The sequence below is a fragment of the Paramisgurnus dabryanus genome, chromosome 15 (assembly GCF_030506205.2).
Source record: "Paramisgurnus dabryanus chromosome 15, PD_genome_1.1, whole genome shotgun sequence".
In the NCBI taxonomy this organism is placed as follows: domain Eukaryota; kingdom Metazoa; phylum Chordata; class Actinopteri; order Cypriniformes; family Cobitidae; genus Paramisgurnus; species Paramisgurnus dabryanus.
In genome coordinates, this window is record NC_133351.1 from 5,668,068 (window position 1) to 5,682,418 (window position 14,351).

The 14,351-nt window shown below is 35.2% G+C and overlaps 1 long non-coding RNA gene across 4 annotated transcripts; it reads right to left on the reverse strand.

Moving 5' to 3' along the window:
- Positions 1-8,416: 8,416 nt before the first annotated feature.
- LOC135733537 (uncharacterized) lies at positions 8,417-13,526 on the reverse strand. 4 transcript variants are annotated; one of them, XR_012335113.1, is made up of 7 exons: positions 12,795-13,526; positions 12,155-12,705; positions 11,536-11,612; positions 11,212-11,299; positions 10,992-11,106; positions 9,014-9,052; positions 8,417-8,919 (listed from the first exon to the last, which is right to left on the reverse strand). It is a non-coding gene; the product is annotated as an uncharacterized lncRNA (long non-coding RNA). The 4 variants fall into 4 exon arrangements; XR_012335114.1 differs by having other exon boundaries at positions 12,155-12,346; positions 12,557-13,525; XR_010526970.2 differs by having other exon boundaries at positions 12,159-13,123.
- Positions 13,527-14,351: the final 825 nt, after the last annotated feature.

Genomic DNA, 14,351 nt, shown 5'->3' on the forward strand with positions numbered 1-14,351 from the left:
ACTCATAAGCCGCCACTGCCGTGAAGTGAATTTTATTTGACATCAGAAAACAATGTAATCTCAGATTGGGATAAATCTAGCAGACACAAGCGCATATGTATCTATTTTTTCATAGTTTCGAAAGAAAATCTGAGTGGTATTAATTACTGCTAAGTACCCTTTAGACCTTTTATTTTTAAGAGTATATACTGTAGGGTGTTATACATGGAGAAGTCTCTGGTATTCTGGTCATCGCTATTTTAAGGCAAATATGTCAAACTTTATCATCTGACCGGAGAAAAATATTAAAAACCGTTTCAACCAACGGCTCAGTCCACAGCTCACCCCTCCCTTACAAAACGCATAGAGAAGCTACGGTAGCCACCACAGGACAAAAACATCATCATCTGAGACATCATGTAACTTGATCCCCCAATCTAAGCAACACAAACAGATTTTTTATAATGAAATGTTTGAGATTGTCTAGTTACTTTGGGAGTGGATGGTGACTAAAGGGACCCAACAACAGCAATATCTACAAGAAAAAAATATAGAAGTAAATGTCTTCAGGACAGTGGAGTTGATTTACTTTTTGAAGTTTTTACAAAAACAAAAATCCTTAAAAAAATCTGTGTTTGGGTTCTGAAGAACAAAGAAGGACTTTAGGGGTTCAAATGACATAAGGGTGAGTAAATAATGACTAAGATTTTTGTTTAATTGTAAAAAAAAATCATTACATTCTGATCTAAATACTTACAGTGCAAAAAATGATTTTCAAGAAACTAAATCGTAGTATTTTGTCATGTTTTCAGTTAAAATATCTAAAAATTCTTAAATTAAGATGCTTTTTCTTGATGAGAAAAACGTCCCAAGAAAATAAGTCCAGTTTTTAGACCAAAAATATCACATTTAAGTGATTTTGTGCATAAAACAAGCAAAAAAAAAAAAAAAAATCTGCCAATGGGTTAAGAAAAAATTTCTTTAATTTTTCTTGAATTTAGCTTTTAAGAGAAATGTTCAAGATTTTTGGCTTACACCATTGGCAGATATTTTTTTTTAAATGCACAAAATCACTTAAATTTTATATATTTGCTCTAAAAACTAGACTTATTTTCTTGGGACGTTTTTCTCATCAAGAAAAGGCATCTTAATTTAAGAATTTTCAGATATTTTTACTGAAAACAAGACAAAAATACTAATAATTTTTTTTCCTTGAAAATCATTTTTGCAGTGTATGTAGGGTTCACACCAGAAGTGTAGAGGCGGCAAGTGCGGGTGATTTGCATGTTATGGGGCATACACACCAAACGCGAGTTTAACGCTTTGCGCAAGTAGATTACATACAAAATCAATGGAAAGACGCGATCAGACTCTTTCTTGCGTGGGGCGATGCAAATGACGCAAATTGGGGGCGTGATTGGCGCGAAAACATGCGCTACTCGCCTCAAACACGCCTTCGCGCAAGTTGAAAATATTCAACTCAAGCGAAAAATGCACATGACACAAAGTTAAATCCCGCAAGTAATCTAGAGCGAGCAACGCGAACGGTTCTGTATGACATACTATTTTAAGGCCATGGGAAAAAGGCCAAAATTGCAAACCGACCATATTTGGCAATTAAGACTCAATCGACAACCAATTCAAAGTTTCAGCATATTACTAAAGAGTATTAATGACATTTACCATGCTTTGGAGTGTTGACGAAAAAAAGGTTTTAATTTATTCATTAATTTATTAGGTTGTACAAGCTAGCTATTGGGAGATAAGTACTATTGCTAAAACAAACTATGCAAATGCCTTGTTAAAGAGAAAAGTTTTAAGTCTAGATTTAAAGTTATCTACTGTCTCTGATTTTCGGACGTCGGTTGGTAAATCATTCCATAGCTTAGGGGCTAAGTAGGAAAAGGATCTGCCACCTTTAGACACTTTTGATATTTTAGGGATTATTAAGAGGCCAGAATTTTGTGACTGCAATGCACGTGATGTATTGTATTCTGATAATAATTCTCTAAGATATGAGGGTGCTAGGCCATTTAAGGCTTTGTAGGTGATTAGTAATATTTTAAATTGTATACGATATTTAACTGGTAGCCAGTGTAAAGATGCCAGAATTAGGCTTATGCGGTCATACTTCTTAGATCGAGTAAGAACTCTCGCAGAAGCGTTTTGAACTAGCTGAAGCTTGTTTACCTGGTTTGCATGGCATCCTCCGAGTAACGAGTTACAATAGTCTATTCTAGAGGTCATAAAAGCGTGGATAAGCTTCTCTGCATCTGATGCAGACAACATATGGCGTATTTTTGAGATATTTCTAAGGTGGAAGAATGCTGTGCGGCAGACATTGGAGATATGGCTGTCGAAGGATAAATTTCTGTCGAACATCACACCTAAATTCTTAACCGTGGAGGTTGGCACCACAGTGCAGCCATCTATGGGCAACTTGTAGTCTGTCATATTATATTTGTAGCGATTCGGTTCGATAACAAGTATCTCTGTCTTATTGGAGTTTAGCATAAGAAAGTTATGTGCCATCCAGTCACTTATATCGCTGATGCAGTCTGATAGCTTAGAAAAATTGTATGTTTCGCTAGGATGTGAGGAGATGTAAAGCTGTGTGTCATCTGCGTAGCAGTGAAACTGTATGTTATGATTCCTGATGATATCTCCCAGAGGTAACATATATAACGAGAACAGGATAGGACCTAAAACTGATCCCTGCGGTACGCCGTATTTAACCAGGGAGTGATGTGACTCCTCCTCATTTACATAAACAAAGTGATAGCGATTGGTTAGATACGATCTGAACCAGGCTAGCGCTTGACCACTGATACCAACATAGTTTTCTAGCCTATTAAGTAAGATTGTGTGATCTATTGTGTCAAAGGCTGCACTAAGGTCTAATAATATAAGGAGTGATATTTCGCCACGATCGGATGTTAGGAGAAGGTCATTTGTAACTCTAAGCAGCGCTGTCTCTGTGCTATGGTGGGGCCTGAATCCTGATTGGAACTTTTCATATGTACTATTATTTGCTAAGAATGTACGTAGCTGGCTTGCCACTACTTTTTCTAATATTTTGGAATTTCACTCGCAAATAAAGCTGTTCAAGCGGCCAACTACGTGCGAATAGCACGTTTTTGCCACCTCTACAATGGCTGGTGTGAATGCACTATTAGATTAGGGTTTTTTACATAAACAACAACAAATAAAACAACAGGTAATATAATAAAGACAAAAGTAACAAAAAAGCAACAACTGAAAATCTTAATGCAACAATCCTTCTACTGGCAAGATAAAGCAAAAGTAAAGTTTAACCAACAACTTTAAAGGGGGCACAGATGCACGGTTCAGATCAAATTAAAGTGTGCTGAAGGCAGATATTTGTAATGTCCTGGGGTTTGCGGCCCCATCTCATAGCGCTACGCTGCTCTCTGACAGCAGGTGTGGCATCAGCGTACGAGAAGACAAGGTCACAGGGATTCCAGGCTAATAAATGGTGTTGAGATGGAGCGGCCGGTGGAGAGAGAGGCCGCTGAGCGATTCGCCACATACATCAACTCCACTGAGCAGAAAATTGAAATGGAAATCTGGGCCTTGAATGAGTGCAGATCCCATTGTCCCCCAGAACGCAATCTGATGATGTATGATATCTTTTAAGGCGGCCGGTCTTCACTCGCCGCTTCATTTTCAAGCCAAACTGGACAGGTGTGCCCATGTGAAACTTTGCAGGTGCGTCTGAATAAGGATCCCTGGAGTGTGATGACTTTTTACTGTGGCCATATCAGGTCAGTATGGACTCAAAGATCTCTGTAGGAGAAAAGCAATGGCTGTTTATATGCAAAGAAACACATACACTTGAGGTGCACTGGGAATAAAGAGAAAATATACATCTTATAGATTCAACTCACAATAAATTTCAACAAAAACCAAAACAGTTTAGTGATGCACTGAGGATTGGAATAAAAATATGCAGGAAAGGTAAAAAAAGATATAGCAACAAATCTTAAATTGCACATTTGAATAAATCAAATATAACTTTTTAATATTTTTTCCTGCACTATATGGTCCTTTAAAAAAGGATATTTCTTAAAACAATTATTTCTTATCATTGTGATGTTGGGGTGAAATGAGACCTGGACATATTTTGGTGAGATTTCCCCTTTAAAAACGTTGTTCCTCTGGGCTGTGGAGAAGTCTGTAATGCAGGGATGAGAACTGATGCATTGAGCGTAGCAGGTGGAGGTGTTCGGAGGAGAAAAACTCCATCTGTTGAGGAACACTATGACTGAAGCAGCAGCTCAGACTTCATTAAGCAGATCACTGAAGAAAATCACAGAGCCAGCACAGGGAGAAACAAACTAATGGCCAAAACAACTTCATCACGTATGACAATCTCTGCAGAGCTTCTATTAAAGAAGTAGACCGGCTACTCCAAATTTAAGATGTACTTTAACCACAAAAATGGACTAGGAACCATTAAAAATCACCGTTAGTCTATTGTTTCATTGACTATTGATGTGTTGTGTTAACTTTTGAAAATGTGTGTGCAGAATTTTTCGTGAAAGCATATAAAATATGTGACCCTGGACCACAAAACCTTAAGTAGCACGGGTATATTTCTAGTAGGCCTGTCAAAAGATTAATCGGGATAAATCGCATACAAAATAAAAGTTTGTTTTTGCATTATTTTATATATATATATATATATATATATATATATATATATATATATATATATATATATATATATATATATATATATATATAATAAGATTAAATATTATATTAACCCTTATTAGTCCCTTGGGGTCAAAATTACCCCCAAGCCACTTCTCTTTAGTAAAAAAAAAAATGGTTCCCTTCATCTCATTGAAATAAGATTTTGTTGACCCCAATTGAAAATGAATGGGGAAAAAAAATTTAATTACAAAAAAATTTATATATTTTTTGTTATCATTTAATTTTGACCCCCAAAGACCTTTAGGGCCCTATTTTAACGATCTAAGCACATTGTCTAAAACACACGGTCTAAATAGGCATGTCCAATTCCACCTTTGATAATTTAACGACGGGAAAACTGGTTTATCGAACGGTCAAAAAGGATTGTTCCTATTCTTGTAATGACTAATGGGTGTGTTTAGGATGTAACGTGCAATAAACCAATGAGAGTCTTATCTCTCATCCCCTTTTAAAGGCAGTTGCACTGGCACTATGTCTATCCCTATTTAGATGACGGACGTTGTAAACTGAAAAACTAAGCGGAGGAAGAAGACCCCCAGTTTAAGAACAACCTTAAAAAAATTGTTCATTTCATTTTTATTGAAATTTAAATTTTTTGGATTAAAACCTTTAAAAGCAGTTTTCTTACAGTCATAGAAGTAAAAATAGCAGGCTTTTAATTGCTGTAAATGTATTGATATACTACATAATCATTGTAATCTCATAAAATTATTTGCAAATATGCAAGAAAAGGTTTGAACTCTAAAATACTTTATTTGTAACAAACAAGAGATAAAGAATTTACAAACGTACGAAGCGCTGTTTTAGCACTCGGAGAGCGCCATGTTTTTTTTTTTAAAGCATTACTCAAAAAAGGTTCACCTCGTTTTCAGACCAGAATGCCACAAAGTTTGGCACAAATGCAGACAACGCTTGTTGTCCACGAAGGGAGATCTGAACCCTACAGAGTGAGTAAACTTGAGGCCGGGGATCAAGCCACAAGTTTACCCCCCAGCCTCCAACAGAACTCCACAGAGTTGGAAAAAGAGCAGTGAAGGATGAGATGGCCGTAAAAAAGTTGCATCTGTTAATGTTTGCATGAATAAACTATCAACACAATTTAAAACATATATAAATATAAATTAATAAATAAATTTTTTTTAGTTCATGGTAGTTAATGCATTAACTAGCCTACGATTACTAAATGAAACATTATTTTATTGTAATCACCTTTAGACATTTTCTATTACATTTTCAATATAATGATGAGACTAGGAGCTTTGAAGTTTAACTTTACTTTAATTTCACATTGATTTTAATCTTTGACATGGCATTAATCAGTTAATATTAAAGATATCAAGGTTATATTATCACAGAATGTTCTTTACGTTAGGATGATTTTATGTAGAAAACCGTAAATCTTTAGCTGTTTTTTCAGTCTGTGTGACATTTATTTCATTTGATTTTGGAGTGAAATATGACCTCAACATGCAGCATCTTAGCCCTTGACTTTTCATTGCTCAAGGAAGTCTTGGAAATGGAAAATTCTGGATGTTAAAGCAAGTGCAATAAGCCTTCAGGGCTTCCCTGGCTCCCTCATCATGGGAGCAAAACCAACTACCAACTATACATCATAAGCAGATCTCAGTTGCCCAAGTTGGTTTTTGGGCCTCTGTGTGCCAAGTGCCTATTGATTGATTATTAATGGAAGACTATGACAACTTCAATGGATTAAACAAAATGCACAGAATTGATCAGAGGTTTAACAGAAATACAAAAATATACACTGAAACCTGGTTGTCAACCGCCTGGAGATTTCCATTAGTCCACCAGCTGCGATGATTTCACTAGGAGAAAATCACAAACTACAAAAACATTTGGATGCCGTCCTTAAAATACCTCAAGAAACTTTCATGAGACTTGTGGGCGTGATCTGTGTTGCACTTCATCCGCTCATTTGCATTTTAAAGGACACACCCAAAATGGCACATTTTTGCACACACCTACAAAGTGCCAATTTTAACATGCTATAATAAATTATTTATATGGTATTTTGAGCTAAAACTTCACATATGTGCTCAGGGGACACCAAATATTTATTTGACATCTTAAAAAGTATTGTGCCATGGCCCATTTAAAAAGTCATTTTTAAACATCAAACACAAAAACAAAGCCAGCAGGAAATTTTTATTGTCTAAGATCAGGCTGTGGTCAGCAGGGTGAGCAAGCACTAATGCCCGCTGGCCACGTCTGAATCTCCAGTCTGAATATTTCTAAGCAAAAGTTTAAATAGGTTCTTTCTTTACTAATCGACTGCAGATTTGAATATTTTACATATATATTCTTGCCTGAACTAATCTTAAAACTACACTTTGTGACCAAGAAACGGTAATTTTAAGAAACGGTTATTCCATCTATTGAGTTATTATGACATTCAAAACAAGCAGCTGAAAGGGTTACCTGTCATTCTGGCCTGCAAATCCGTGGCTGAAGAAAGTAGCTCCCCCCCAAAAAAAATTTAAAATCACTCAGTTGGTGTTTTTCTATTATTTTTTTTCAAACTTGTGCCATCGAACTGTTGTATAAAAGCAATATCACTCTCAGAGTCGTGTCATATAGCTCTATATCATCACGGCTGTGATTGCCTCCGGCACGAGGCCGCAGCCTAATCACAGCTGTGATGACATAGCGCTATATCACACTCCTACTCCAGTGATATTGCTTAAATGTTTTACACCGAATAAATAAACTTTCCGTTGATGCATGGTTTATTAGGATAGGACGATATTTGGCCGACATACAACTATTTTAAAATCTGATGGTGCAAAAAAATTGTCCAAATGAAATCTTTTGCATAAGGTGACCAGATTTTTTCAACGAAAACCGGGGACATTTCCTAGTTCAATGGTCAAAATATAATTAAAATCTCATTCACAAAACATTTTCTGAAAAATGACTCTCTTACTTAGTATTTTTGTCTTGTTTTCAGTACAAATATCAAAAAATTCTTAAAACAAGATTGCATTTTCTTCAGCAAAATCCCCTAAGAATTTTTTTTTAGCTTTAATACAAAAAATATTAAACTGAAGTGAATTTGTGCTATCTTCCAATAAGATTTTTTTTGCTTGTTTTAAGCACAAATTAGATTTTTTTGGTCTAAAAACTAGACTTATTTTTTTAGGTCATTTTGCTCATCAAGGAAATGAATCCCGTTTTAAGAATTTTTTAATATTTGTACTGAAAACAAGAAAAAAAAATACTAAAAAAGTAGAAAGTATTTTATTTTTTGCGTTTCTAATTCAATTACACTGTAAAAAGTTTATTGTCAAATTAACAGTAACTTACTGGCAACAATTATCCAGTAGTTCCTGTATTTCAAACAACAGTAAAATTACTGTAGAAAGAATGACAGTAGTTTAAAGGATACTGCAAAATGAAGTACAGTATTATACTGTTTTTTGTAAGATCCAACATACAGCATTTTACTGTTATACTGGAAATGTTACTGTTATTTATTTTACAGTATAAAATATATACTACTGTATTTTCCAATTTTACTGTTATTTATTTTACAGTGTAAAATATATACTACTGTATTTTTTCAATTTTACTGTTATTTATTTTACAGTGTAAAATATATACTACTGTATTTTTAAAGATTAAATTAAATACTGTTATTTTATTGGTTGATGTTAAATATAAAGACAACAACTATATCTTTAAAAGCAGAAAATTTATTGTGCAGTTTTAACTGTATATTTGTAACAATATTAACAAAAATAACAAAAAAATGATTAGATTTTAAACAAAAAGTAAAGAAAAAATAACAAAATCAGTCAGCAATCAATGTATCCAATTGTTGCCATAGTGTAGTTACCCTAAATGAGAAAACCACATCATACAATACAGTGAAAAGCATAATTACAATACAGTTTTTTGTAGGTAGTATGGGTGGTGGTGGCAGGATGAAGGTGTAGGTCAGTAGTAGGCAACGTCGGTCCTGGAGTGCCGAAATCCTGCAGATTTCATTTCCAACCCTGATAAAACCTCGCCTACCTGTAGTTTTCTGGTGACTCTTCAGATCTAGTTGTTCAGGTGTGTTTGTTTAGAGCTGGAGCAAAACTCTGCAGGACAACGGCACTCCAGGACCGACATTTCCTACACCTGGTGTAGGTGGTGGGGGCGTCATATACAGCAGGGGCGACAGCACTTGTGATAATCCTGTAACAAATGATAAAACAAATTAATAATAAGTCAAAAAATTAACTAATCATCTAAAATGCTTGTTTTTAGCAATAATGTACTTTGAGCTCACCAGTTATAATCTAGAACATGGCCAAGTCTTGAGATCCACCTTGAGAGAACAGAGAAAATATTACGGAGAATGTTACAATAACATTACTGAAAGCTTAAATAACCCAGTCGCAGTGCTGGTTGGTGACTTCTTTTTCAAGGGTGCACGATGCAAAGCTTGTCACAACATGTATTTAGCGCGTCATGTAAACTTATGTGTATCACGCATCATGTCAAAATGCGTGTCTGCTGCAGATGCTTCAAAGGGGTTTATTATAAACGATCTCGCTAAATCTCATGTGTAATCAGAGTTTAGTGTTAAGTTAGTGTCTTGCGAGTATTTTGTGAAAGTGAGTGTCATAAAATCATAAACCCTTCTGACGCTTTTACAGCAGGCACGTATTTTCATATAGGCAAGATGCACATGGTTAACATGACACAACGAACGCATACTTTGACATGATGAGCAACACACATTACACTCTGAACACATATTTTGAATTTGCACCACTTAGGAGAGAAGTCACCAGCCACCACTGCGAAGTAGAATTACATTTTGAATAAATAATATTTAATAGACCACAGGTAGACTATTAAATATTTTTGCACGATTTTACACATTTCAGTGACTAAAACATGACACAAATATTACCCATAAATAGGGGTGTGCCGGTTTCAGAATTGGTGATGTCGGTTATGACATGAGTCAAATGTGACGGTTCGTAACATAACTGTCGGTGGGGTGTGTTTTGCTCGTTTAAATGCTCGTGGATTGACGGGAAAGTGTCATTTTACCATAAAATCATGAATGTTATGCCAAGTGTGTTTCAAACAGTAATAATTTTGAACAATTTAACAGAAAGCAATGAAATATTTAAAAAACACACTATTGCAAGAAGACTGCGCTGTCACTCTCTGCCCAGCATAAATTAATCCTCTATCTATCATCTATCTTAATAATCTTTAGAGAAACAAATTTGTGCCATGGGCTTTTTATGTCTGTAATTGTGTCTATATATATCTGTCAGTACAGAACAGCACAAAAACAATGTGGATTTAAAGCGTATTGAAGAGGTTTTGCTCATAAATGCAGGTAAAAGAAAGTAATGTGAACTTCAGATTGTTATTAAACTGCACACTATGCGCTGCAAACACAACCGGTGTAAAAGCACAATGGCCACGCGCAGCAAACGCTCTCCACAGACGCGCTGCACAGTGCTCACCCGGCGTTTGAATAAACTAGACACTGATTAGCTACTTGCTCTACGTTTCTTTAAAATTAACAGCAAGCAGTGAATGTGCGTTCAGGAGAGTTAGTAGGTTAGCATGGGAGGATTTGAACTTGAAAAGCGGAGTGTACTGACGGAAGAGATGATTTGAAAGGTGAGACTTTGTTTAATATGTTTAATCTCAAAAGTAACCGAAAAGTAACCTGGTTTGTCCTGTATGTCAGCGCGTTGTCAGTGTCTGCTCCGCTCTGTATTTTCACTGCGTGAGAACATGAGGGGGCGTGTAACACAGACTGTTAACAATTGTTTTTAATTAGTATTTTAAAATTCTTTGATAAAAAATGTTTTTAAAAATATTTTAATAACACGGTTTTGCCGGTTATAGAGTTCTAATGACGGTGTTCAACTATAACCGTCGGTCTCACGGTTATATAATGACCGTCACACCCCTACCCATAAATAATAACTGGTGTATGAAATAAATAAATGTGTTAACTATAATAATTATTATCAATAAACACAAAACTAATTCCGTATAGACCATTCCAAACTTAAGACGTTAAATGAACAAATTTACACAAAACTATATACGAACCAATTACCACTAAGTAAGGTTTGTTATGGCAAAACAATTTATAGAAATACGTTGTTTGTACAATTTTAGAAGTGTTATAGACTGTCTTTTGTAGTCACCAAAAATGTTTAACGTTTAGTGTGCAATGATGGGTTTGGACATGCTACACTGAAGGAGACAAAAAAGAGATACAGTACCTCTGTTACCTCCACTTTCAGGATATTGACACCATCCATTCTGATGCTGGCTCCTCACATCAAGGTGGTTTAAAGTGCCATGAAAAATTGTTGTTGGTGTTAGCTTTGCTGAATCCTGTGAAAATAACATGTACTGAGTAACTAAAAATACAAGTTAAAGAGATGAGTAATAAATTGCATCAAAATCTAACCTCTATTGTTAGCCAAACTCAAAACTTACATTTTCCAGACAAAAGGTAAACTTGCTGTATTCTCAAGATGAAGAAATAAAATGAGCAGTGCAGGGTTTTTCTCCATATCAGAAACACCTGTGTAAACATTAAAATAAAACACAAGTTATTGCCACACTGATTAAAATATACTGTACTAAGTATTGGATAAATTTCATCCTTGTTAATGTGCTCCCAACTGATGTGCTGTTCCAGTTCTGTGCATTTTTCAAGTGTATAGGCAGTTCCTGACCAAACGCTTGACCAGTCCAGTACAGTAAAGTAAAGTAAAGTAATTGTTCAACATTTCAAATTGGGTATAAAAAAAATTATACCTTTTTGAGCCAGTATGTCCTGTCTTCAGATTTAGATGAAGGTCCTTCCCAAACCACATCTTGATGTCATAAAGAATCTTAAACACATAACATTTCAACAGAATGATTCAGGACACTTGCACAGTTATACCTGAAAATGAATAGATTTTGTTCTAACTCAGATGATCACATGATATTGTCATAACAACATAATAATAAGTAAGATATTGTTTCTGTCTTAATAGATTGATTGCAGGCTTTGCCTGATGCTAAATGCATGGTAAAAAATTTTTATTAACAGATAATTGAACCACGTAAAAAAATAATAATAATTGAACCACGTGACTTCTCCCGATCATCCGGGACATATGACCATCATGTAATGGCAGCGTATACAAAACAGGGATACAAAGGAAAACGTTGATCATTGGATTAATCCATATCAGGTCCTAGAACACATTTTCAGATCTCATGTCAGCAGAACACTAATACATTTTCACATAAATATTCGCAGATATTACTTAAATCCACAATACATCTTTGTGTATGGATAGTCCTATTATTAGCAGATGAACAAAAGTTATGTGACTGAAAAGAGTAAGGCTTTTATGAAACTACACAATAATAAGTTAGTACTCACCCACTGTTTAAAAAAGCACTGCTGGTCTCAATCCAAGTGAGCACACAAACACACCGCCACGCAAGCACAGGATCTCTTCAGTGCGATGTCCGCTGTAGTGATGATATCCCCGCGATAGACGAAAGGACCAGCATGCAGGCGTAAAACTACCGTAGAAAATTTGTCGTGGACTGTAGCCCAGATTTACATACACTAATAAAGAAGATAAAACATTGTTAAATCTATTATACGTCTTTTCAATACTTCTAGCTGCCATAATGTTCAGTCAAGTTCACGTTCAGTCATTAATGTATTATTTTAAACCTATTCCACAGATATTCATTAAACAACGTATTCTGGCACAACATAATTCAAGTTTATAACGTTATTTATTTAACACATTAATTTCTTTCTCTTACTTACCTCAGCAAAGTCTCTGTCAACACAACACGATAAGCTCAGACTCGCCCTGACCGTTAATTTGAAAATGCCCTGCGCGGGGTTTTACACAGTGAACGTGCTTTATTTTGCACACAAGCAGACAATCATTGTGTAGTTGCAGAAGTTGTTTGCTGTTATGACAGAAATTAAGTAAAATTTAGCCGAAAGAACCCTTTAGTGCCAATAAAGTCTCATACCAGATATTGCATATAGCACTTACCAGATAATGATGAAGTGAGTGAAGACAAACACGACGACACAATATCTCGTATGTTAGCATATACGTATTAATATTCACCCAGCAGATATTAATAAAGAAATAGGCTACGCGCTAGATGAGCAGAAGTTCAGAACAGATACGACGACACACACGCGTTCTCCCACTCCCCCTACTGACAGAACTGAGGAGCACATCACGTGACCGACTCGCGCCTGAACCCTCCGCATTTGTTTAATCAAATTCTAAAATTAGCGCTTTTTTAACTAATCGACTGTTATTTGAAGATTATACATATATATTATCGCCTAAACTAATCTTAAAAATACATTTTTGTGACCCAGAGGCAACAATATTAAGAACTGATGGTATGTCTATTGAATTGGCTGGTGATTTCATTAAAGCCTCAGAAAAGGCACCTGATTTATGTTAAAGGAACACACCGAGCATCTGATGTGAAAACAGACATTAAACCAAATATCTCACAAAAAAATTAAGCATTTAAGATATAAATAGACGTTTGTCATTGTGTTTTGCAGTTGGTTGGTAATACTGTATTCAGAGTAATTTTTCCCATAATGCATTGGAAAACTACAGTAGCCTACTGTACAAAGCTTATGCAGTAAAAAACTGTTGAAAATACATTAAAATACTGTGGAAACAACAAATCTATAGTAACAAACTGTAAACAACTTATACAGTAAGAAACTGTCGAGAAAAACAGTAAAAAACTGTGAAAACAACGAAAATTATTTACAGTGTAATTTAACATTTTCTGTAGCCTAAATCATTTTCCTTTTTTTATTCCTTGCACAAATATGACATACCTCATCAAAACTTACTTCTACCACTTTAGCTGATTTAAGAGCATTGTAAATGTGAAGAACAGAAGGATTAATAATGCAAAATGTAAACATATTTAGCCTACACAAAACAAATGCTCAGTACCATGCTGTGTTCAGTTCACTTCATTGGTTTATTATGTTAATTTATCATGAGTAGTTACCTTAACCGCCGATAACTTTGACTGTTTTCAAATCTTATTCAAATGATAACTTGATAACGCTTTCTCATGTGTCTCCTAGTAAATTCTTCTTCACTAAATCAGTGGTGCGCAGATTAAGAAATCAGTGTAGCTCGCGGCCCCCTCTGCTGGTGAAAATAATAATTACATGATTGCTCCGGTCTGGTACTACAAAGGCTGCATAATGATCGGGTTTTTCAGGGTTTTGCTGGTTGTTTTGGACGTGCTGTAAGACGTGGACATTTCCACGGACAACTTCAGTCAGAGAGACAGAACACCAAAAAACGGGGACGTATGCTCACCTTACTTTAGCAACACATAATACTAATGATAAATCTTTTTTTTCTTTTACGGTATGAAATTTACGAAATGTATTCATGGAACATGATTTTTACTTAATATCCTAATATCCAACAATTTTGACCCATAGAATGTATTGTTGGCTATTGGTACAAATATACCCGTGCGACTTATGACTGGTTTTGTGGTTACATATATAACAATTTTACTTTTATAGTTCAACACCTGTTAAAGTA